Consider the following 26,359-nt stretch of genomic DNA (forward strand, 5'->3'; position numbering starts at 1 on the left):
TCTGGTTCTCTCATTTTCTAGCCTCAGCATAGATTCTTTATATTTAGGTACACAGACATTCATGATGATGAGTTCATAATGATTTGGGTACACAGACATTCAGATGATGATACATTGAAAGGATAATGAGAAGGAATGGTTACCTGTATATATGCTAAATTGTCTGCACTAATGCATATTTCCAAAACATTTACTTTAATGGTCATTCTGGCTCTGATCCCAAGAAGCCATCGGAAAAAGTCACGCCATGAATTCTGCATTTTACAAAAGTTGCTATGTACTATGAAATTATCTCTAATTGCTATGGGAAGCCTTGTTCACACAGTGACCCATCAGATCCTTCAAAACCTGCCTTAAAAGCCCATGTCATTTTTCTATGGAAGAATAGCCCACGGCCATTTTGTAGTTTTTTTGAAACAATTTCATAATACCGTCAGTCAGTTTACCCTTACAGCAGTTTTGTGTGGAGGACAGCACAGGTATTAGCAATCTCACTTTACAGATGAGGAACCAGGCCAACTATGGTGGCATGACTAGCAGGTGACAGATCCCAAATATAACTATAATCAGATCAGGATGTTCTGAAGCGAGAGGATTCAATAAGCTAGATCAGCTTTTGATAATAGGGTTGGACCTCGAGTTGGGAGTTTGGCAATGCTGCCTTGCCTATTTATAAAGAAACTTAAAAAACCAAAAACAAAAACCCAAGACCTCCATCCATCTGCAACTCTCCAACCTCACCACCTTCAACCTGTCTCCAGCCTCAGGGTCTCTTTGAGGTTCCTTGCATACATAAAATCATGCACACTCCCATCTCAGGCATTCTGATCTGTTTCCTCTTCCAGATACCCTCTTCCGCCAGATATCTGAGTGACTCACTCCCTCCTTTCAAGTTTCTCAAATGTCACCTGTCAGTCAAGGCCTTGTTTAACTGCCTTACCTACAGGAGCATTGCTGCATACCTGTCCATCTCCTTCACCCTGTTTCATTTTCCTTCTTAGCACTCACAACTATGTGACATGCTATATATTTACTTATTGCCTTTCTTCTTCCATAAGAAATGTCAGCTCCTTGAAAGAAGTTGTTTTTTTTGTTGTTGTTCACTGGTCTATCCCAACTCCTTAAATAATACTTGCTATAGAGTATATGCACAGTAAGTACTTATTGAGTGAATTAACTAGTGAATGGACATACATATGAATGGAGTGAATGAAGACAATTTATCACTTATAAAATAATTTAGTATAAATTATATTAAATACAAATGGAGTTGCCATAAATTTGTGGCTGGTTTCATTATTAGGGTTAATGTAAGATTTAAAAAGAAAATGATATTGCCAAAAGAAAAATTACTATTACATTTAAAAACAGGACAAAAGATGGCAGGTTTGTTAACATTACATCTATATAAATGATACTTTGTGACTGTTAAGTGATTTCACTAAAGTCCCTCTGTTTGGGCATCCTATCTGAAGAACAGGTTCTAAAAATGTTGAAATCTCAGAAGGTTTGATAGCCTTTTCTTCCTGCAGGATAATCTCAGTGTCTACATGAGAGTTTATTTGCAGGGAAGGTTTGTGCTTAAGAAGTATTTAAAATCCATTGTATGAAATGTTTCCAACGTTCCTAGCAGTGTCAGTATTCCAACTACTATAATTAAATGCAGTATAATTAATAAGAAGTAGTTTCTCCTTTTTATGAAATACACACTTTATATGGTTTATTTTCTGTATGTGATGCACTATATGAAAAGGAAGAGATTAACAATAAAAGAATCATGTTTTCAATATCGTCTAAATTTATTCCTTTTCAGAAACTGTAATCTACATTTTGAGGAAACAAACTGTATCATAAGGGAAGAAAAGAGAACAGAAACTAAGTTAAGCCTTAATATTTGTTTTTATAATAGTGTGCAAATAATAGTTTCCATTTTTAAAATGCATTTGATAAATTTTTTTGTACAGCACCTTTCTCACATGTACATGGTCTTCTTAAGAGTATGTCTTTGTCAGAAAGTGTTTTCTTCTAATGTCCACTAATCATTTCAATTTTTAGTAACTTATTTTTCAGAGCCTTAACCCCCATATTTTAACTAAAAATGTGAAAAATACAGTCACTTACATAATTATCCATTTTGTGCGTGCATGCTTGCATACTCCATCATATCAAAAAGCGTTTCAAGTCAAGCTACTCAGCTCTTAAGAAAGCAATTTTAAATTTGCTACCACTGTAGCTGCAAGTTTTACCTTCTATGAGAGAAGAAAATTGGCCTAAAAATGGACTTCAGCACGTATTTTAAAAACACTGATAAAGAATATACTTGGTTTGATAATTGGTATATACCTTAAAATATAACTAGTGCTAATCTAAGATTGTGCCCACATATTAAAATACTTAAAAAACGAATGTTATTATTATCTTCTTTATTATGTCCTTTAAGACTTTTGGAAATAAATTCTGATGAATTTTGAATTTTTGAGAAGAGAATGGGCCTAAAAATAGGCTTGAGTATATATTTTTAAAAACATAATAAAGAATATACTTGGTTGGATAATCATGATATACTTTGATATATAACAAGTGCGAATCTAAGATTGGTGTCCACAAATTCAAAAATTCAAAATGAATTTTTGTGCAAAGAAAAATAAAAGGTAAACATATGTAAAGGGCTCCCAGTCTGAACAACATGGCTTATCCATTTCTCTCTGCTCCTCTGCAAAGCACAACTATAAACTGTAGAAGTCATAAAAGAGACAGTGAAGGGAAAATTCTGAGGAGTGGTAAAAAGAAAGTACACTAGCCTGGAGTTGCAAGCCTTAAGAACATGGTATTCAGATGTCTTCTGTCTCCCCAGCCAAAACAAAGGAATGAATAAATAAATAGAAAATAAGAAGCCCACCCAGACCTAGTATTTTACAATTCTGGAGCTAGAAACAGAACAGAGCTCAAGTAGGCTCACTTGCACTGAGAATCCCAGAAGAAAAGGAGAAAGAGGGTGAAGCTAAAAGATATTATAAGACATATCTAAAACCTTCCAAAATTCGGTAGAAGACACAAACCTACAGATTCAAGAAGCTAAATTATTCCCAAACAGGACAAACACAAAGAAATTCATGTCAAGTTACACCATAATTTGAAACTTGAAAAGTAGGTAGAAAAGGAAAAATTTTGAAAGCAGATAGAACAACATTACTTGTAGGAGAATATTCATGTGAATAATAATGGATTTATTATCTGAAACCATGGAGGCCAGAAGGAAGTGTCCCATTTTTTTCAAATGTTGAAAGAAAAGAACTGTTAACTACAAATTCTTTATCTGGCAAAGCTATTCTTCAGGAAAAAAAGAAAATGAAAACATTCTCAGACAAAGACAAATTAAAAGGACCTGCCACACTAATAGCCCTCATCTTAAATACTGGCTAAAGAAAGTTATTCAAACAGAAAACGATAAAAAAAGGAACTATGAAGTATCAGAGGGAAGAACAAAAAGGGCAAAAATATGGGTAAATACAATAGACTATTCTTTTCCATATACATGTTCTAAATCATACTTGATGATCAGAACAAAAATTGTACACCATGTGATATTCAAGACGATAATATTTAAAAGTGGGGAAGGTAAAGGGACTGACCCAAATATGGAGGTGAGATTTCCATATTACATGCCCAGGATAGGATATCCACTCCTACCACTCTTGTTCAGCACCATACTGAATGATCTAGCCACTACAATAATGCAAGAAAAAGAAATAACAGACACATAAATTAGAAGAAAAAATAAAACTCTATCTGCAGATTAATTGTCTATATAGAAAATTCCAAGAAATCACACACAATAAAACAAACCCTAACACTAAGAAACGAGTCAGGAATGTCACAGGATACAAGATCAACATACAAAAATCAATCACATTGTTATATACTAACAATAAATATGTGAAAACCAAAAATAAACATGTATTATTTATAATAGCTCCAAAGAAAATAAATGATTTACATATATTCAATCTGTTATGGTTTGAATGTCCCTTCCAAAATTCATGTTGAAATTTAATTGCCACTGTGATAGGATTAAGAGGTGAGATATTTAAGAGGTGATTAGGTCATGAGAGTGACGGTCTGAATGAATTAAGGCTCAGCTAGGACCTGTGTTAGTTTTACTGGGAATGGGTTCCTGATAAAAAGGAAGAGTTCCACCCTGCCCTTTCTTGCTGGGTAAACAAAGTCATTCACAAAAGGTTACATACATACTGTCTGATTCCATTTACGTAATATTTTTGATATGACATTTTAGAAATGAAGGAAAGATTAATGGTTGTCAGGGGTTAGGAATGGGGTGGATGTGATTATAAAAGAGATCCTTGGGCTGTTGGAACTACTCAGTATATTTGTTAGAGTGGGTAGCTAGGCAGACATGAGCAGAGTAGGAGAGGAAACAGACCCTGCTCCCTTGACACCAGGAACGTTAGGTGACCATCGGGTGATGGTCAAGTGGTTGTTAAACTGTCTCTCTAAAATAATAATTGGTTGCAGCAGAGATCAGGGAAAGGCAGTCTCCCAAAAGAAAACTCCTGAAGCTGGTGATCCCTAGCTTCCTGATTGGATCTCAGGAGTGGAGTGAGTGGGCTCAATCAAGCATGCACACTAAGAGGCAAAATGGTGGAGTTTAACTGGTATATGAACATCCTCTAGGAACACTACACTGGTAAGAAAAGAATGGCTCAAGTGAGGATGCGTACAACTCTAGTAAACACACTGTGCACACAGTCCCTTCTAAGGGCTGGCATGCCATGGAGCATGTGGACAGCTCGTGCCAAAGAAAAATCAAAGGAGGGGAGACACAAAACCCCAGAAGCATGCCAACGTGTAAATCCCCAAGTCAAAGGTCAAACAGGGCACTTGAATCTCTCGAGTTGCCTGCTTGGCCTTCTTCCAAGTGTACTTTACTTCCTTTCATTCTTGCTCTAAAACTTGTTAATAAGCTCTCATGCTCAAAAATCTGCCTCAGGCTCTCTCTGCCGTATGCCCTTTGGATGAGTTCTTTACTTCAAGAAGGCAAGAACTGAGTTGCTGCAAAGCCATATGGATTTGCTAACATCTTGACTGTGGTGCTGGATATATGAACCTATACAGGTATAAAACTGTATAGTACTAAATACACACAAGCACACACAAATGAGTACAAGTAAAACTCGAAAATTCTGAATAGAACCAGCAAATTGTATCGATGTCAATATCCTGGTTGGATATTATACTGTAGTTTTGCAAAATGTTACCATTAGGGGAAACTAGGCAAAGTGCACAAGAAATCTCTCTGTATTATTTCTTACAACTGGATATGACTCTATAATTATCTCAATAAAAACCTAAAATTTGAAAAGGAAGATGAAAATGAATGCAATCAGAACAAACTTCACAGAGGAAAATGCTTATACAAACAAAATGCAGAAAACAAACTAAATCATGATGTAAAAATAAAGATGAATAAGGAGGATACAATTTGAGGGGGAAAACAACCCGTACATGATGTGACATAATTTGTATAAAGCATGCAGCAGAAAAATGGCTACATATATATTTAATAAAATATTTACATTTGGATGACAGATCTGTTGGTGATGATCACTTCTGTCTGCCTTTTGGTACTTTTCTTGGTTTAACATGCATTGTTTTCATAATTGGAGGTTTCTGTTTGTTTGTTTAAAGAAAGAAACATACACAAGAACCACAGCAAACTGGCATGTCTGTTCAACAGATGAGTCTGTATTTGGTGACTTATCCTTCCTTTATTAAACCATAAAATTGCTTTATAAATGATCAATTATGGCAAAAAGAAAACAAAGATACAACACCAAACAAAATGAAATAAAAAATAGGCTTTTCCAAATCTACTAACCGCTAAGGATACATTCCCTGGCCTCAACTTAAAAGATAAAAATGAGAAAGCTTGCTGATATCTTAGGAGTGAGTGGAAAGCAAATTAAGTTTGAATTGTTGTCAACAGTGTTATAAACGGGTCCCAATGCTGTATATAAGAGCTCTCACAATTTAATGGCTATTAGGTAGGACCGTATAGAGGCTTCCTCAGTAACAAAGTAAAGTATAAACATGTATTTTGCATAGCAAAAGTCATACAATCCTAGTTTTTCATTCCAACCCTCATCTGCTCACTACCCCTTGCCACTTATATAATACCTATGTAACCTGGTGCAAACAGCCTAGCCTAGGTCTGAGTTTCTTTATCTGTAAGATGTGCCGATAACATCTACTTCACAGGGTTATATTCATTCAATTCCACAAATACTAACTGAGAATCTACTTTTTGTACCAGAGATACAGTGATCGGAAAGATGACCATTCAATTTGTGAGAATTCAGCAAGACAAAGCCTGAGAAATTAGATAGAGAGATGATCCTCAACTGATGATAAGGTTATGTCTTCCAGTCCTACGAGGAGTTCTCTGTCTCATGCCACACACCACGGAAAGGGAAATTCTAGCCCTCTCTTGTTACTCTCAGCTTCAGTTCTAAACATCTTGCCCTACTCTATTCCTTGTAGTGGTACTTCCTCCCATTACTATGTTCCTAACCTGTAACTTGTCCATTTGCCTATGTTGGCCTACTCTGATATTAAGGACTTAATGTGTTCCTCTGACTACAACCATTTGAATTACCCCTATCTCAAACATCCTTCTCAATTCAACTCAGCTTCTGGAATCAAAAAGTCAAATGCTCTCCATGTCCCCTTTTAGTTTTGCTGAACTGCAAACTGTTTTGCATATGATTATGCAAATGCAGATATGATTCAAAGGGAGGGTCCTTTTCCATGAGAAGTAGATTATGGACATTGGCAGTCTGCGCAAATCAGTTGTCTTCATATATTGTGAGACATATAAAATTGAACATACACAAAGTAGACATTTTTATTCTCTTCAATTAGATGGTCATATAAAACCCATAGGAAGAAAGTGTTACTTAGTTGCTCTGCAAGCATAGTTAACTTGGATATTTAAGAAAAGGCCTTAGCTTTACAGTAAATATTTGGCAAATGAATGCTCATTTATATATTTAGTTTCACACAAATATTTAAGGTATGCATATATATTTTATGATCTCCACTTGAATATATGAGTACCTGACTCAGGTGGTAGTTAGAAGGCTTTTATTGTAACACATTCAATTTGATAAAGGTCTTAAGAGACATATAGTTTATAGTGCTATAAGAAGAGAGAAGTTAACCTGAGATCAGGAAGGTGACAAGGTGGCACACGAGAAAGGATCTGAGGGAAGAGTAACATTTGGACATGTAGAGGTAAGGGAAAAAAGAGAAGATTGGGTAGAGACGAGGGGAGTCAACAGAGGGATGCTGAGTAGTAGTTTGTGGCTCATGAAGGTGAACTGTGGTTGAAGTGGTAAATGAAGTGTGTTGGGGCCAGAACATGAGGACAACTACACACTTGGGAACACTGTGTATAATCTAAACGTTGAAAATATTGACGCCAGTTCCTCTGAGTTTTAGCTACAATTAAATCCTAGTGGTCAGCAGGGAATATGGAGCAAAACAAATGATCAATATACATTTCTTGCAAAATAGTACAATACAAATGATAATGTTATCTACTTATTTTCTCAAAGATATCTTTGGCTGAATGTATGTGCATACTATAGCTAATATTGTTCATTAAAAGTTAGAAAAGTTAACCTTAAGTAGAAGAAACAACTATGTCATAAATCTAACAAATTATCTGAAAAAAATTAGAGAAGGAAGTATTGCCCTAACATCACAGATCACAAAAGATGAAACAAATGGGTCTCAGAGGCTTACTGAAGTTGTGAGAACATGTGATTAGTATGAATATTACGGAAATTTGAATTCTCCAAAATACTTGAAAATAAGGTACCTGGCTTACCATGGATGTGGACCTAGAAAAGAATCAAATTCTTTTTGCTAGAAAGTAGGATAGTACCTATAAACTATATATGTTCCCAGCATCTAAATACATTTCATAAAAGTATGAAGAGTACAGAGAACTCATGTAAGTCTCCAGATAGTTACAATGGGAAATTACTATAGAATACATTTTAATGTGAAAATTACAGGTAGTTATCAAATGCTTCAACATATCTCACTACAGGAATTATAAACGATAACAGGTAAATTTGATTAATACATGGCTTTCAAAAAGTGATGATAAAGTCAAAATAATACAGAAAAACGTTTATTTTGGAGACATTACTGACCTTTTTGAGGGTTGATTTTTCCTCTTCCATAGGAGAGAGATAACAAATACTTATATGATGATTGTGAATATTAAATAAGATAATGAGAATAAAGTAGCTAGAAAATATTGGTGCATAGTAGGCACACAAGAAAGGATAGGTATTACTTATATTATCATCCACATAATGTATCAAATAGTAAAAACAGAAAGCTGGATTTTTTTTTTTGTTTTTCGAGACAGGGTCTCACTCACTCTGTTACTCAAGCTGGAGTGCTGTAGCATGAATCAGGGCTCACTGTAGCCTAAACCTCCTGGGCTCAAGTGACCCTCCCGCCTCAGCCTCCTAAGTAGTTGAGACCACAGTCACATGCTACCATGCCCAGCTTATTTATTTATTTATTTATTTTTGAGACGGAATCTTGCTCTGTCGCCCAGGCTGGAGGGCACGTGGGGAGATCTCAGTTCACTGCAAGCTCTGCCTCACAGGTTCAAGCAATTCTCTGACACAGCCTCCCGAGTAGCTGGGATTACAAGCGCCCACCACCACGCCCGGCTAATTTTTGTATTTTTAGTAGTGGTGGGATTTCACCATCTTGGCCAGGCTGGTCTTGAACTCCTGACCTCATGATCTATCTGCCTTGGCCCCCCAAAGTGCTGGGATTACAGGCATGAGCCACCGCGCCTGGCCTTTATGTTTTTATTGTAGAGATGGGGTCTCCTTATATAGATCAGGCTGGTCTTGAACTCCTGGGCTCAAGTAATCCTCCTGCCTTGGCCTCCCAGAGTTCTGGGATTATAAGCATGAGCCACTGTGCGTGGCCAAAAGCTGGTTATTTGCTGATTCCTTCTACTAAGAATTATGTCTATAGACTAGACAGGACAGGACAGGAAAACAGGGAAATATGTCTGTTTTAGGAAAATAAAACTGTAGGTTGATTTTCATCTCTTTTTAAAATCTCATTTACTTGTGCAATAAATATGGTATTTCAAATGACTCTTAAGCATGCCTTCCACAGATTAGTGAAAATAAACAAAATAAATTGCTATTTTTAAAATTATGTTTTCTTTTTCTTTGTCCTTTTCCCCAGTGAAGAAAAAAGTAACATATACCTCTTTTAACATCCCCACCCCTTCCACAGTGAGTGTCAAACAAAATCCTGGAGGTGAAAATGTCCAATAGTTTACACCTATAATAATTAGTGATTATTTTACACCTATAATAGTTTACGCCTATAATAGTGATTATTTCATATCGACACCACTGACAAAACATCCTAGGATTTTAAAGAACAAAATTCAAATGTGACTCAAACATAAGAATATTATTTTCCCTTTTGTCTCTGAAAGCACTGTTTCTTTCCTCATTGAATTAGGTGACTTTAGCCCTTGTTGTGTAGGTCAATTTGTCAAGCAGCTGCAGCCTTCTTATCAGACAGAGTCACTGTCCTTGAAAAAGTGAACTAAGTCACCTATTATCAGTAGAAGACAGTCTTAACCTCAAATTTCTCTATGGCTCCTGGAAGTGAACATAAATATCTTAAATTAAGGTACTTTTGAAATATGCATCTTCCTATAGGTATTGATAGTTGCTTATTTTATCTTTAGAAATTTACAAATATGATGTAGTTATTTTTTTTTTTTTAATTTTTTTTTTTTGAGACGAAGTCTCACGCTGTTGCCCAGGCTGGAGTGCAGTGGCGCGATCTCGGCTCACTGCAAGCTCCGCCTCCTGGGTTCCCGCCATTCTCCTGCCTCAGCCTCCTGAGTAGCTAGGACTACAGGCGCCCGCCACCGCGCCCGGCTAATTTTTTGTATTTTTAGTAGAGACGGGGTTTCACTGTGGTCTCGATCTCCTGACCTTGTGATCCGCCCGCCTCGGCCTCCCAAAGTGCTGGGATTACAGGCTTGAGCCACCGCGCCCGGCTGATGTAGTTATTAATACACTTAAAAGTACTTTATAAATAGAAAAGATTTACAAACATGAGGATTATTCCTGGCAGTAGTGACAGTAACCACCATATTCTTTTTAAAAATGTTTTTTACTACTATTTTATTACTCTGGGTAACTCACAGAACAGTAACCACCGTACTCTTATCTTCCGTAAGAATTCGTAGGCTCTTAGCCTGCTCCTAAGAGACTCATATAATGACACTTGACTTGAAGTTGCAAAATAACTGTGCAGTACCTTTCATGAACACAATAAAGTCACACTGAGATGTTGTTGTATGCAGGGCTTCAAAAACAGAACAAACAAAAATCCTCAGCTTCAACAGATACACAGAAATATCAAAAGGTGACAGAGTTAACCAGACCTCTGCCTATTAAAAGCCACTCCTTTGATAAGGTTTCAGGTGGCCAGTACTGCCTGTTGTGTCTACTGGATTGAACTAATATCCCCGGAAGGGAATTTTGAGAAGACCAAAACCAGTCATAAGCTGTTGACTACCAACATTCCCCACCAATCCAAGCAATTCCTAGACCAGTGCCTGGCACACAGCAAGTACTTAATAAACAATATTATGACTGTTAGTTATTTTTATTAAATATAGTCTGAATTATTGCTATTAGATAGGAAAATATAAATATAATATATTCTATTTTTGTCAATTTCTGGATATTTATGGATTTTATTAAAGAGAAAATATCAAAGTACGGAAAATAACTAAAGTTTAAACATTAAAAGTAAGGGTGCTATTTTCTGCTTATTCTCCCTTTTCTATAGAACTAAAAAACAGATGCAGATCTGGCAATAATGTTCTAAATACTTGACCTTGCACAGCTCATATAAGGCAAAATGTGATCATGGTATCTCCCCTGCCAGGTAAGGAGTAGGAAAATGAGTGCCTGTTTATAAACTGCTTAAGAATAAATGGTTTTCAATTGCCACAGAAAGTCTCTCCTAGGGCACTGCAAACACACCCTTGGGATGGGGAGAAATCCAATTAAAGAACAGGAATGCAGGCTCCCAAGGAGTTTCTGCACATCTGTGGGTATGGAAACATATCTAAACACATAGAGGCCAACAACTGCAATTCTGAACCACGCTTTACAGCACCCTCCTTATTTTATTATACCTGTAAACATGGAAATTACACAATGAAACATGCCGTAATCACTCTCCATAAGTGCTGCTGTCACTTCAATATGTAATACATATTTTTACATAAATATATTTTATGAAACACTTAAAAACATATGATAAGGGGAAGTATTTTGTGTTAAAATACGAAGAGGAAAGATTTTGCCTTATAAATTTTTTCTCTAGGACAAATGATCAATCATATAGTACCATGTGACTCCCTATAAATACCTGTGTGTCTGTTTATTTATTTATTTATTTATTTTGAAATGGAGTTTCGCTCTTGTTGCCCAGGCTGGAGTGCAGTGGCACGATCTCAGCTCACTGCAAGCTCTGCCTCCCGGGTTCAAGCGATCCTCCTGCCTCAGCCTCCCGAGTAGCTGGGATTACAGCCACCTGTTACCACGCTGGGCTAATTTTGCATTTTTAGTAGAGATGTGTTTCTCCATGTTGGTCAGGCTGCTCTCACACTCCTGACCTCAGGTGATCCGCTTGCCTCAGCCTCCCAAAGTACTGGGATTATAGGCATGAGCTACTGCACCCAGCCATGTGTTTTCATTTTAAACAGCTGCTATTGAAGCTAAGGCCATCCTTTGGTTTGAGTTAAATTTGATGAAGTTTTAATCAAATAATTTACACAGCTGAAAATTTTTTCACTGTAGTATATTATTCTGACTCAGAATATTGGCCCTGTCACTTAATAGCTGTATAATCACATAAAAATACCTCTCTTATCCTCAGTGCTTTCACATGTAAAAATAAGGTAATAATACCTAACTAGCAATATCAGATTACTTTGAGAATAATATAGTATAGCATAACATATGACATAATATACAGACATACACATACAGCTTTATATGTATCTAAAACTGAGTTAACACTGAGCCTTTATGGTAGCTACTAGTATGGATAGTTCACAGTTATATATAATTCTGCCATATTTTAGCATTGAGGTATTATACAAATTTCTTAACCACTTTGAGCCTATTTCCTTATGTGATGGAGTGATGAGATTGCCTCTGTTACAGGGTTATTACAATGTTTAGATGAAATGGTACACATAGGAAGGCTAATGTGAAGTCCATGGAGGGCCCTCAAAACAAGCAGCACGTAGCATCTTCACAGCTTAAAGGAAAAGAGATTTCTGTTGTTACTTCTAGAGTTTTAATTTTGACTCTAAGTTAGAAATTATTCAGAGAGACTTTAGGGTAACAGAAGAAACTGGCAACCAATGAATTATGTCTACCTATATATTCTCCAAATATAAAATAGAATGACAAGAACAAATAAAACTACACAAAACCCACACATTCAGCACAATTATAGACCAAGCATGTCCAAACTTCAAAATACCATAAGGAATATGGAAAAAAGCACTAAATCCCAGAGAATGATCTCACATTCCATGTTAATATTTCACATATTCAAAAAAAGAATACCTGAAACCTAACTGTACTAATAAGTGGATAAGATAATCATACTAAAGGTGGCATGTCTGTGTGTGTGTGTTTGTGTGTGTGTGTGTGAGCGGGGAAGAGGAAGGAATTAAGTGACTTTGAAAAATATAAACCAGATAAGCCAGGTGCAGTGGCTCATGTCTATAACACATCCAGCACTTTGGGAGGTTGGGGCAGCAGGACTGCTTAAACTCAGGAGTTTGAGTCCAGCCTGGGTAACATAGTGAGACTCCATGTCTACAAAAAACAGACAATTAGCCAGGCATCATAGTGCATGCCTGTGGTCCCAGTGACTTGGAAGGCTGAGGGAAGAGGATCCTTGAGTCAGGAGGATGGGGCTGCAGTGAGCCACAACTGGTCAACTGCACTCCAGCCTGGGCAACAGGGTGAGACACTTTCAAAAAAGAAAAAGAAAAAGAAAAGAAAAGAATTATTAGTACTCTTACTTGAAGTCTAAAGATAAAAAGAGCTCTACAAAAATATTGTATTCTACCCAGTAATTTCAAAATTTATATGTACTCCAGGATTGAGCAAATATATAAATATATTATGGATAATGACACTCAAGTTTCCTATTGACAGAGAGAGGAGTTTACAAATAAGAAAAGGGAGAAGGTTAGAATAAACTCTGTGGGACGGGGTTGGCATTAGAAGTAGCAATATGAAATTACAGAATAAGATATAAATAGAATAAAACAATAAGTTAAAAAGCCGGGGAATGAAGTTAAGCTGCAGAGTTTTTATCAATTTTCATTTTGCTTGTTTGTTTATGCAAATAATATTAACTTATTATAAGCTTAAAATAATGAGTTAAACACAGTATTTGTAAGACACACAGATAACCTCAAATCAAAAAACATACAACAGATACACAAAAATAAAATGCAAGAAATTAAATCACACCATAAGAGAAAATCACCTTCACTAAAAGGCAGACAGGAAAGAAGAAAAGAAGGAAGAGAAGACAGCAACAACAACAAAACAGCAGGAGTAAGTCCTTACTTATCGATAATAACCTTGAATGGAAAAGGACTAAATTCTCCAATCAAAAGACAGAGTGGTCGATAAAAAAAAAAAAAGACCCAATGATCTTTTGCCAGAAACACGCTTCACCGATAAAGACAACATACGCTCAGAATAAAGGGGAAAAAAGAGATATTCCATGCCAATGGAAACCAGAAGAGCAGGAGTTGGATTGGCTCTGTGTCCCCACTCAAATTGCATCTCAAATTATAATCCCCACATTTTGGGGGAATGGCCTGGTGGGAGGTGACTGAGTCATGGGGGCGGACTTCCCCTTTGCTGTTTTTGTCATGGAGTTCTCACGAGATCTGGTTGTTCGATAAGTGTCTGGCACTTTCCACCCCCTCTCTCTCCTGCTGCCTTCTGAAGATGCTGCTTCTCCTTTACCTTCTGTCATAAGTTTCCGCCATGTGGAACTGTGAATCAATTAAACTTCTTTTCTTTGTAAATTACCCAGTCTCAGGTAGGTTTTTATAGCGTGTGAAAAAGGACTAATATAGAAAATCAGTACTGAGATAGTGGGGCACTGATATAAAGATACCTGAAAATGTGGAAGCAACATTGGAACTGGGCTGGAACAGTTTGGGTTCAGAAGAAAACAGGAAGATGTGGGAAGTATGAAACTTCCTAGAGACTTTAATGGTTTTGACCAAAATGCTGATACTGATATGGACAATGAAATCCAGGCTGAGGTGGTCTCAGATGGAGATGAGGAAGTTATTGGGAACTGGAATAAAGGTCACTCTTGCTATGCTTTAGAGATGTGTGGAACTCTGAACTTGAAAAAGATAATTTAGGGAATCTGGCAGAAATTTATAAGCAGTAAGTGTCCAAGATGTGACCTCGTTTTTTCTAAAAGTGTACAATCATATGCACAAAGACAGAGATGGAACGTACGTTTAAAAGGGAAACAGAGCATAAAAGTTTGGAAAATTTGCAGCCTAACCAGGTGGTAGAAAAACAAAAACAGAAAAAAACAAAATGTTATCTGAGGAGAAATTCAAGTCAGCTGCAGAAACTTGCATAAGAGAAGTCAAATATTAATAGCCAAGACAATGGGCAAAATGTCTCCAGGGCATGTCAGAGATCTTCATGGGAGCCCCTCCAATCACAGGCCCAGAGGCCCTAGGAGGGAAAAATGGTTCCACGGGCCAGGCCCAGGACCCCACTGCTCCTTGGACATGGTACCCTGCATTCCAGCCACTCCAGCTCCAGCTGTGGCTAAAAGGGGCCAATGAAGAGCTCAGGCCATTGCTTCAGAGAGTGCAAGCCAAGCCTGAAGCCTTGGTGGCTTCTACATGATGCTGGGCTTGCAGGTGTACAGAAGACACAAGTTGAGTTTTGGGAGCCTTTACCTAGATTTCAGAGGATATACGGAAATGCCTGGAGGTCCAGGCAAAAGTGTGCTACAGGGGTACAGCCCTCATGGAGAACCTCTACTAGGGTGATGCAGAGGGGAAATGTGGGGTTGGAGCTCCCACACAGAGTCCCCACTGGGGTACTGCCTCTAGTGGAGCTTTGAGACGAGGGACACCATCCTCCAGACCCCAGAATGGTAGATTCGCCTACAGCTTGCACTGTGCACCTGGAAAAGTCACAGGCAATCAATGCCAGCCTGTGAAAGCAGTCATGGAGGCTGTACCCTGCAGAGCCACAGGAGCAGAGCTGCCCATGGCTTGGGAGCCCACATCTTGCATGACTGAGCCCTGGGTATGAGACATGGAGTCAAAGAAGATTATTTTGGAGCTTTAAAATTTAATGACTGCCCGGTTGGGTTTCGAACTTGCATGGGGCCTGTAGCTCCTTTGTTTTGGTCAATTTCTCCCATTTGGAATTAGACCATTTACCCAATGTCTGTACTCCCACTGTATCTTCAAAGTAACTAATTTGTTTTTGATTTTACAGGCTCGTAAGTGAAAAGGACTCATCTTGTCTCAGTCTCATTGAGCCTCTGAGCTTGTGCTTTTCAGTTAAGGCTGGAATGAGTTAAGACTTTAGGGGACTACTGGGAAGGCATATTGGTTTTGAAAAGTGAAAGACGTAAGAGATTTGGGAGGGGCTGGGATGGAATTACATGGTTTGGCTCTGTGTCCCCACCCAAATTGCAACTCAAATTGTAATCCTCATCTGTTGGAGGAGTGGCTTGGTGGCAGGTGATTGAATCATGGGGGTGAACTTCCCCGTTGCTGTTCTTGTGATAGAGTTCTCATGAGATCTGGTTGTTTGATAAATGTCTGGTCCTTCCCTCCTTCTCTCTCCTGCCACCTTTTGAAGAAGGTGCTTGCTCTCCATTCGCTGTCATCATTGTAAGTTTCCTGGGGCCTCCCCAGCCATGCAGAACTGTGAGTTAATTAAACCTCTTTTCTTTATAAATTACCCAGTCTCAGGTAGTTCTTTATAGCAGTGTGAAAATGGACTAATACAGTAACTAAGACAAAATTGATTTCAAGACAAAAACTGTAAAAAGAAACAAAGAAGATCACTATATAATGATAAAGCAAGAGGATATAAACAGCAAGAGGATATAACAGTTGTAAATATATATGCACCCAATGCTGGAGCACCCAGATACATAAAGCAAATATTATTAGAGCTAAAGAAAGACATAGGCCTTGTATTAGTTCATGTTCACTCTGCTGATAAAGACATACCCATGACTGAATAATTTATAATGAAAAAGAGGTTTAATGGACTCAGTTCCACATGGTTGGGAAGGCCTCACAATCATAGTGGAAGGTGAAAGGCATGTCTTACATGGCGGCAGGCAAGAAAGAAGGAAAAACTAAGTGGAAGGGGAAACACCTTATAAAAAGACCAGATCTTGTGAGATTTATTCACTACCACGAGAACAGTATGGGGGAAAGTGTCCCCATGATTCAATTATCTCCCACTGGGTCCGTCCCACAACAAGATGAGATTTGGTTGGGGACACAGCCAAACCATATCAGGCCCCAAAACAATAATAGCTGGAGACTTCAATACCCGACTTTCAGCATCAGACAGATTGCCCAGACAGAAAATCAACAACGAAACATTGGACTTAATCTGTACTATAGATCAAATGGATTGAATAGATATTTATAGAATATTTACCCCAACAGCTGGAGAATATACTTCTTTTCCTCAGCACATAGATCATTCTCAAGGACAGAGTGTATGATGGGTCACAAAACAAGTCTTAAAACATTTAAATAATGGAAATATTATCAAACAGTAGCCCAATGAAGAAATGAAGACGGAAACTGAAAAATTTCTTGAAACAAATGACAATGGAAACATAACATAACAAAACCTATAGGTCACTGTAAAAGCAGGACTAAGAAGGAAGTTTACAGCTATAAGTGGCTACATCAAAAAGGAAAAAAAAAACTTCAAATAACCTAACAATGTATCTTAAAGAGCTAGAAAAGCAAGAACAAATCAAATCTATCTAAAACTAATAGGAAAAAAGATATAATAAAGATCAGAGCAGAAATAAATGAATTGGAAATGAAGAAAACAATGTAAAAGATCACTAAAACAAATCATTGGGGTTTTTTTTTTTGTTTTTGTTTTGTTTTTTTTTAAAGATAAAACTAACAAATCTTTGGACAGATTAACTTGAAAACAAAAAGTGAGAGAAAACCCAAATAAAACCAAAGATGAAAAAGGAGACATTTCAATCAATACTGCAGAAACTCAAAGGACCATTAGTGGCTATAAGCAACTATATGACAGTAAGTTGGAAAATCTAGAGGAAACGGATAAATTCCTAGACCCATGCAACATACCAAGAGTGAACCATGAAGAAATCTAAAACCTGAACAGATCAATAACAAGTAATGAGACAGAAGCCATAATAAGTCTCCGAGTAAAGAAAAACCTGGGACTGGATAGGATTGGTATTATAATTCTACCAAACATTTAAAGAAGAAGAATACCAATCCTATTCCAACTATTCCAGAGGAGGAAATGCTTCCAAACTAGTTCCACAAGGCCAGTATTACCCTGACACTAAACCCAGACAAAGACACATAAAAAAAGAAAACTACAGGCAAATATCATTGATAAATAAATACTGTTAAAATGTTCCTACTACTCAACTCCTCTCAAAAGGAATTCCTCTCAAAATATCAATGACATTTTTTAAATAAATAGAAAAAACAATCCTAAACTTTATATGAAGGTGCAAAGACCCAGAATAGCCAAAGCTCTGATGAACAAAAATAACAAAACTGGAGGAGTCATATTACCTGACTCTATATTATACTACGGAGCTATAGTAACCAAAATAGCAGGGTAGTAGCATTAAAAGAGACACAAACATCAGTGGAACAGAATAGAGAACCCAGAGATAAATCCAGGCATCTACAGTAAACCCATTTTTGACAACGGTGCCAAGAACATACACTGGGGAAAGGACAGCCTCTTTAATAAATGGTGCTAGGAAAACCAGATATCCATATGCAAAAGAATAAAACTAGACCCCATCTCTCACCATATATAAAAATCAAATCAAAATGGATTAAAGACTTAACTCTAAGACCTCAAACAATGAAATTAGTAAAAGGAAACATTGAGGAAACTCTCCAGGACACTGGATGACTGGGCAAAGATTTCTTGAGTAAGCACAGGCAACCAAATCAAAAAATGGACAAATGGAATCACATCAAGTTAAAAGCTTCTGCACAGCAAAGGAAACAATCAACAAAGTGAAGAGACAATCCACAGAATGGGAAAAAATATTTGCAAACTACCCATCTGACCAGAATATATAAGGAGTTCAAACAACTATAGAAAAAAATTAATTATCTGGTTAAAAAATGGGCAAAAATCTGAATAGATATTTCTCAAAAGAAGACATATAAATGGCAAACGGGTACATGAAAAGGTGCTCAACAACACTGATTATCAAAGAAATGCAAATCAAAACTACAATGAGATATCATCTCACCCCAGTTAAAATGGCTTATATCCAAAAGACAGGCAAAAACCAATGCGGGCAAGAATATGGAGACAAAGGAACCCTCACGCACTATTGGTTGGAATATAAATTAGTACAAAAACTATGGAGAACAGTTTAGAAGTTCCTCACAAAACTAAAAATAGAGCTACCATATGATCCAGCAATCTCTTTGTTGGGTATATACCCCAAAGAAAAGAAATCAGCATATCAAAGAGATAGCTGCACTCCCATGTCTACTGCAACACTGTTCACAACAGCCAAAATTTGGAAGCTACGTAAGTGTCCATTAACAGATGAATGGATAAAGAAAGTGTGGTACATATACACAATGGAGTACTACTCAGCTATAAAAGAATGAGATCCTAAGATTTGCAACAATCAGATGGAACTGGAGGTCATAATGGTAAGCGAAATAAGCTAGGCACAGAAAGACAAACTTCACATGTTTTCACTTATTTGTGGGAGCTAAATATTAAAAGTATTGAACTCATGCAGATAGAGAATAGAAGGATGGTAATCAGAGGCTGAGGAGGTTGCAGGGGAAGTGGATGATTAATAGGTAAAAAAAAAGAGTTACAAAGAATAAATAAGACTTACTATGTGCTAGCACAACAGGATGACTATAGTAAAAAAAAACTTAATTGTACATATAAAAATTACTTAAAGTATAACTTAGATTGTTTATAACTCAAAGGATAAATGCTTGAGGTGATACATGCCCCATTTATCTTGATGTGATTTTTATGCACTGCATGGCTGTATCAAGATATCTCATGTAACCCAAAAATATATACACCTACTATGTACCCACAAACATTTTTAAAAAAAAGATAAAAAATAAAGACATGCAACGTGCAAGCTATATTAAATGTGGACCAGAAAGAAGACACTAGTGGGACAATGAATAGTATTTGAATTATGTGTAAATTAGATGATAGTATTGAAAGAATGTAGCTTTGTTATCTGAGATATTAATATTTAATGAATCTGAGTAAAAAGTATACAGAATACTTTGCATAATTTATGCAACTTTTTTGTAAACCTCAAATTTCCAAATAAAAAGTTATCCCCAGTTATTCTATTTCCTCTACCAGTGCCCAACATTCACATACTTTCATTTTTCCTGACAATTTTTTTTCCTTTTCCTTCGACGTTTTTCTCACTTATCCATAGGAGGATTGAAGAGAAGATATTGTTGTGCAACATGTTAACTAAAGATCATCACTGCTGAGATCATTACACCTCTAAGCAGAAGGCACTCGGACATGATTAGCCCATTACAAAGCACAAGTGAGACTTGACCTGAGCCTAGTAAAAGGGTACCCAGAGATGGTGTTAGAGCAGACCTCATCCAGTGACATTTGCTAAACTCAAGTTTACTTCCTAGGAAGTGGTCACTGTTAACTAGGACACAGTAAGGCTATGAAGAAAGGATGCTTGTGTGAAGGGGATAAACAGAGCCTCCCTATATCTCCACTTCCATCTTCCAAAAAGCATTGTTCAGAATTAAAACATACTAATGACTTCCCTGAAATTAGTGTCATTTGCCACAAAACCGGATTCTCCTCCTGCATGTGCTAATAAGTTGAGCAGCACCACTTCCTCCTGGTAACTGAAGCAAAAACAGAGGCAAAATAAGCTCTTTTCTAAGCCCCCATATCTAAGCAGACACCAAGTCCATGGATACTAACGCTTTAAACTTTCTTTTCTACCCTCTTGTTTGTTCGCAGCTAGTACCAAGTTCAGGGCCAGTCCAGGCAATAAGACCACTGCTTTTGTCTTCCAACTGGCATCCCTCCAGCCAGACCTCTCCAGTCCATTGTTCATGCAGAGGTCAGAGGGTTTCTCCCTAAACACAGATCTGATCATGTTGCTTCCCTGGCCACACCCTTCTGTGTTGCCTGAGCAGCACAGAAGTCAAACCTGAGCATGATACTTGTGCCCCGCCCCAGATCTGGTCTGCTTCCTTCCACTTTTTTTTCTTGGTGGCTGTTGTCTTCACACCGTACATCAGCTGGGCTAAACTCAGTTTAAGTATCACCCCTTCAGAGCAGTGAGCCTTTGCTCACTGCTGCCAGACAGTGGCTGCGTGCCCTCCTTTGACCCCTGTGTACTGTGCAGACTTTTATCACAGTGTCTGATACGGTTTGGCTGTGTCCCCACCCAAATCTCATCTTGAATTGTAGTTCCCATAATCCCCATGTGTGGTGGGAGGGACCTGGTGGGAGGTAACTGAAGCATGTGGGGAGTTTCCCCTATGCTATTCTCGTGATAGTAAGTTCCCACGAGATCTGATGGTTTCATAGGGACTTCCTCCTTCGCTCAGTTCTCATTCTTCTCTTTCCTACTGCCATCTGAAGAAGGACCTGTTTGCTTCCCCTTCTGCCATGATTATAAGTTTCCTGAGGCCTCCCCAGCCCTGCAGAATTGTGAGTCAATTAAACCTCTTTCCTTTATAAACTACCCAGTTGTAGGCAGCTCTTTATAGCAGCATGAGAACAAACCAATACAGTATCTAAACCCTTTAGGGTATCTACTTCTTTATTGATAGATCTATGTTCTCCACTGGTGTAGAGGTCCTTCACCAATTAGGTCCATTTACTGGGACCAGAATTAGAGCTTTATAGGTAGTAGCCTATTTAATTCTTACAACAATTGTATTGTATTATTATTTCCATTTTTTAGACAAGGAAATTGAGGTTATGAGAGATTTACTAACTTTTCCAAGCTCACAGAGCTAGTGACTGGTGGCCAAAAAGCCCAAACATTTTATTACCAATTGCCTTATGTATTTTTCTGTCTCTAGAGTGTAGTACAGTGCATGTCAAATGACATATGCTTGAAGAATATTTGGTGAATATTTCACATATATTGCCCTATTCAAACAACAGTTATTAGGCACAGCATTTTTCTATATTTGAATTAAGCAGCAGTTAACATACACAGTACTATGTATTGAGACAGTGACAAATGTAAAAGATAAAGCAATGTTTTGTATTCTCTTTCAAACTCCTGATTTCTCATCTCTAATCAAATTTAATCCATGTAAAGTCACAGTGGGAAGGGGGAAAGGCTATGCTTTATTTGGTCCAAGGCTATTCAAATATTAGTGCTGTATATTTCCCTGGCAAATAGGAAGAAGTGTAGTACAGGGCCAAGAATATAGGTTTTAGAATCAGACAGAACTGGGTTTGAGTTCCATGTATCACCTTAAATTGGTCATGTGACCTCATTTAAAACAGAGAGGCTGGTTAACCACTTTGCAACACAGTTTTAAAGATTAGCATGCACATAGTACACAATCCAGGGTTCCTTCTTTTGCCCCCAATGATGCCAATGGCCAGAGGGCAAATATTGAAAGGAAAGAACCCATTGTTCATAAGGAGAAACTCTCAACATCTCCAAGTATTTGCAGGACCAATTAAAATGGATGCTCTGTCAACTTTAATTATTTTAGGAAAAAGGACACAAGGAGTTATATCCTAACATTTCAAATCTCTTGCTCATATTGGGACAAACGTGCTGTGACATGAGAAGCAACTGGCTGGTCAGAAATCACTGTCAGCGAATTACGGCAAGCTAATAAAAATCAAACAAAAGTGCTTGGCCACTCTGTAAGGAGATCTTCCCACTATTCCAAGCAAATCATTTTGCTTGCATATCAGGGGGAAGCAGCATGGTCTAATCCTTCATCATTAATGGCAAGAACATCAGACTGAAAGTCAGGAGTCCTGGCCCTGCCATTTTAAGGGTGACCTTGGACAAGTTTTTAAAGATTTGATATTCATTTATTCAACAAATATTTATTGAGTGTGAGATCCCTGTTTTCATGGAATTTATATTCTAATGGAAGAAGAAAGAGTTCGTATAATAAATAGACAAACATAAGGACAGGCAGGAAGGAGTCAGCAGACACTGGTGAGTGATTTGTGGAGAATTAAGACAGCAATAAAACAGACCATGACTGAGGTGGTTAACTTAGGCTGTACCGTCATTGCAGAAAAGGAAACATTTAAGCGAAAATATGGGGAAGGCAGTACTCCTTTCTGGACTTCTGTAACTTTTTCTGTAAAATATGACTGCTGAACTGGGATGCTTCTGAAAGTCTCTTCTAGTTGTAGGAATCTGTGATTTCATGGCTATTGGGGATATGTGATATGGATGTGTGCACATATATTTTTAACTTCAAATATTATCCTATATTTGGTTAAGTAAATCATGACAGTGAGTCTTGGCTTTGAAGACATTTAAGGTAACAGTAAATTACTTGTAAGGATCTAAATGTAACTTGGCATACTGGACTTTTGTTGCTGTTCTCTGAGCTCTGAGAGGGAAGGGCATATTTTACTAAAAATTTGGAAATACAGTCAAACTGATTTCTGAAAAGAAGGGTTAATATGTCCTTGCACATTTCAAAGTAGGCAAAATACATGCATTTGTAATGAGGTTAGAAATTGTCTCAAACTAATTCTTCTGGTGATCACTTACAACCACAAATTCAGATATATTGAAATTTTAAAAGGTAAAACTAAGCCACATGTTCTTTTTTACATAAAAATGGGAAAAAAGTTTGAGGTGATAAGGTATGGGATTTTTTTAAAGGAAATAACCATATTTTGCCCCATATTTTTCACGCACCAGTTAGCTAGAAAATTACAAAAGCTGAAAAACTCAGATAAGCCATACCACGAGGATTAACACAACACATTCATCCCCTCCCCCCTGCCCCCATGTCCCTCTCTTTTTCCCTCCCACCCCAAGCTGGGGCATATTTCTGGAATGGAAATAAAAGCCTCTCAAACTGTTGAAAAATGAGGGTCTCTGAATTTTTAATTCTGTTAACTAATCATTAGAAAACTAGAAATTACTGTCTCTCTGAGAACCGGTGAGGTAGCAAGAACCAGAGACTGTGTTTAATTTTGCAGGAGCTGGCTGATTTCCCAGCAACACACTGATTTGTGGGGCCACTACTTTGGGCACCTCGAGGATAATTAAATATCAAGTCTCTCTGAAGTATGCAAAGTCTGCCTAAGAGAGATAGCAGCCACACTGAAGGTACCAGTCCCACATTTTTTGGTAATTGAACATTGCAATATCATTATCTATTCTTATCCTTACGCTGTAAGAACTCGTCTCTATCCTTAATATCACCCAAAGTATCTCTGAGAATGAAGAAGGGGATAGAGAGAAAATGGAAAAAACGAGAGCGTATACCGTCAACCCTCGGGGATCTTCTAGGTATTTGGGATATGGAGATGAAGAGTGGAGTTTAATGTATGTGAGAGAAATGATGAGGGAAGCACAATATCCTCTATCTCCTCTAGTTCAAGCTTCCATTTTATATACTGAGCAGCCAAACACATAGATGAAGAATCTTCCCCCAAATTATAAAACTAGTGGTAGAGGGAGGATGGACACATACACAAGTATCTGTCCACTAGTGCCGTCATCTTTCTACTACTCTAGTGAAAGGTAACACAATTTTTGAAAAACAATAATTTAAGAGACAATTTAAACTACGGGCATAGTTTTGTAACATACCAGAAGTTGTTGGTGTTTCCATTCTAAACGCAATTTTTCTGCATTCATTCACCCAGTAACGAGAGGTTATTTACAATTATAAGTCATATTCTGCCATCAAAAGCACCTGTCCTTCAAAATAGATTTCCATGAGTAATGCCAGACAGACACTTTTAATTTCTAAAGGAGGAGGGGGACACTCACTGATTTACTTCTTGGAGAAGACTCTAGATGAGTAGCATCATTAAGCCAGTGTGACTTTCTTATTTGTACTACCAAATATTTAACAAATCCATATCATTACCTACCAAGAACAGGGAAAATGCTCTTACACAAGGGGAAAGCATAGAGGAGAGAAAATAAAAAGAATGAGGAGGATATGAGATGACTTGTATTAGAGTCACTCAGAGACTCTTAGGAGAGATTTCCTAGAGGGCCTGAAAAAGATCGCACCACCACAGAAGAAATATTGGCGAAGTGCAGTTACACGCGGATTTGGCAAATGAGACAAAATAGTTTGCACTCATAACAATAAAGTCAGGTCAGTTTAGAAAAGTGCTTGAGAAAAAAATCTTAATTACAAGCCAAATTTCCTTAAGTTCTGCTTTTGGGAAAAAGTTAAGCTATCAAGGAACTAAAATCTCAAAAAAATTCAGAAATCCTTGAACTCATATAAAAGTTACAACTTGTTTCTTGAGTAATTAGAACATTGAGAAAAGCTTAAAAGAAGAAATAGCAATGATACCTATTTATGAAGAGCTCGGGTTCAAAGTGTATGTTCTAGTGTTTCAACATGTCAGATAATATGGACATTTTCCCCTTTTCCCAACTTGTACACTGTTTCCTAGTATCTTTAGAATATTAGGAATCTGACACAACATAAAGCAAGGCTCTAACCAGAGAAATCAGCCTCATTATCCTGACAGGAAGGTGAAACTGACTGAAGTTGAGAACTTGAAAAGTGAAGGTGTGAGGAAAGTACATAACTGTAGTCACGTTCATTTGCTTCAGGACCAGAATCAGAACCTAAAGTTCCACATAGCAAAACTAATGTGACCTATTTTAGGGTTTACCCCAGGGATGCCACATGAACCTTCGTGTTTGCTGAAAACAAGTACATCTCTAACTTCTATGCCCCGTACCTGGAACAGAGCTCACGGCCTATTGCCTTCATGTTCCTAGCCTGCTCTTTAAAAAAAACGGCAAGTGGCTTCCTCAAGTAATACAAGGCAAAATGTTGAGACTGAACATGTTAAGGTAACAGTGCTTCAGAGAGAGTATGATTCTGACATTTATGACTTTTTAACTACAATCCACTTCAGTGATTTGACAAGAGTAGAGAATCCTTGATAGGTCTATCTTTTTTGAATCTCAGTTTCTCTAACTCTGAAGAGCAAACAATAGTATTGACCTCTTCATCTCACAGAGGAAATAAGACTATACCTGATAATGATTACAAAGATATTCTGTGATGAGCCCCAAGATATTCTTAAAATCTGAATCATTTTTTAAAAGAAATTTATTGTTCTTTGGATGTGGTAATAACCATATAAATTATAAACCTGCTTTATAATTAGACAGTAGAATGAGTTGGAGTTAGACTTCTAGGAAACTCTTTTGCAATGGGGATTATCTGGGAAGTCCTAGTTGCTAACACTGATTGACATGATGGCCTAACCCTGCTCGCTAAAGCACGTGATTAAGGTTACCGACTCCTGGACCCTACGGCCTCAGGGTGCATCAATTTAGAATTTAAGCCAAACTTCAACAGCCACCATATTTCTTTGATTTAGGAATTAGTATTCTTATTTATTCAATCAATAAGGATTCAAACTCTGAGTATGTGCACAGGATACTTAGGGTCAAAAGATGGTAAATATATCCTCTAGGGCTTCAGTTTTCTTTTTTTTTTTTTTTTTTTTTTTTTTTTTGAGACGGAGTCTCGCTCTGTCGCCCAGGCTGGAGTGCAGTGGCCACATCTCAGCTCACCGCAAGCTCCGCCTCCCGGGTTCACGCCATTCTCCTGCCTCAGCCTCCCGAGTAGCTGGGACTACAGGCGCCCGCCATCTCGCCCGGCTAGTTTTTTGTATTTTTTTTTTTTAGTAGAGAC

The 26,359-nt window shown here is 37.5% G+C and overlaps 1 protein-coding gene across 2 annotated transcripts in view; it reads right to left on the reverse strand.

Moving 5' to 3' along the window:
• Window positions 1-26,359, reverse strand: part of LOC105486455 (NBAS subunit of NRZ tethering complex) — a 390,628-nt gene that overhangs the window by 24,192 nt on the left and 340,077 nt on the right. The gene's annotated exons all lie outside the window — the stretch shown is intronic.

Source organism: Macaca nemestrina, chromosome 13 (genome assembly GCF_043159975.1).
Source record: "Macaca nemestrina isolate mMacNem1 chromosome 13, mMacNem.hap1, whole genome shotgun sequence".
Taxonomy (NCBI): domain Eukaryota; kingdom Metazoa; phylum Chordata; class Mammalia; order Primates; family Cercopithecidae; genus Macaca; species Macaca nemestrina.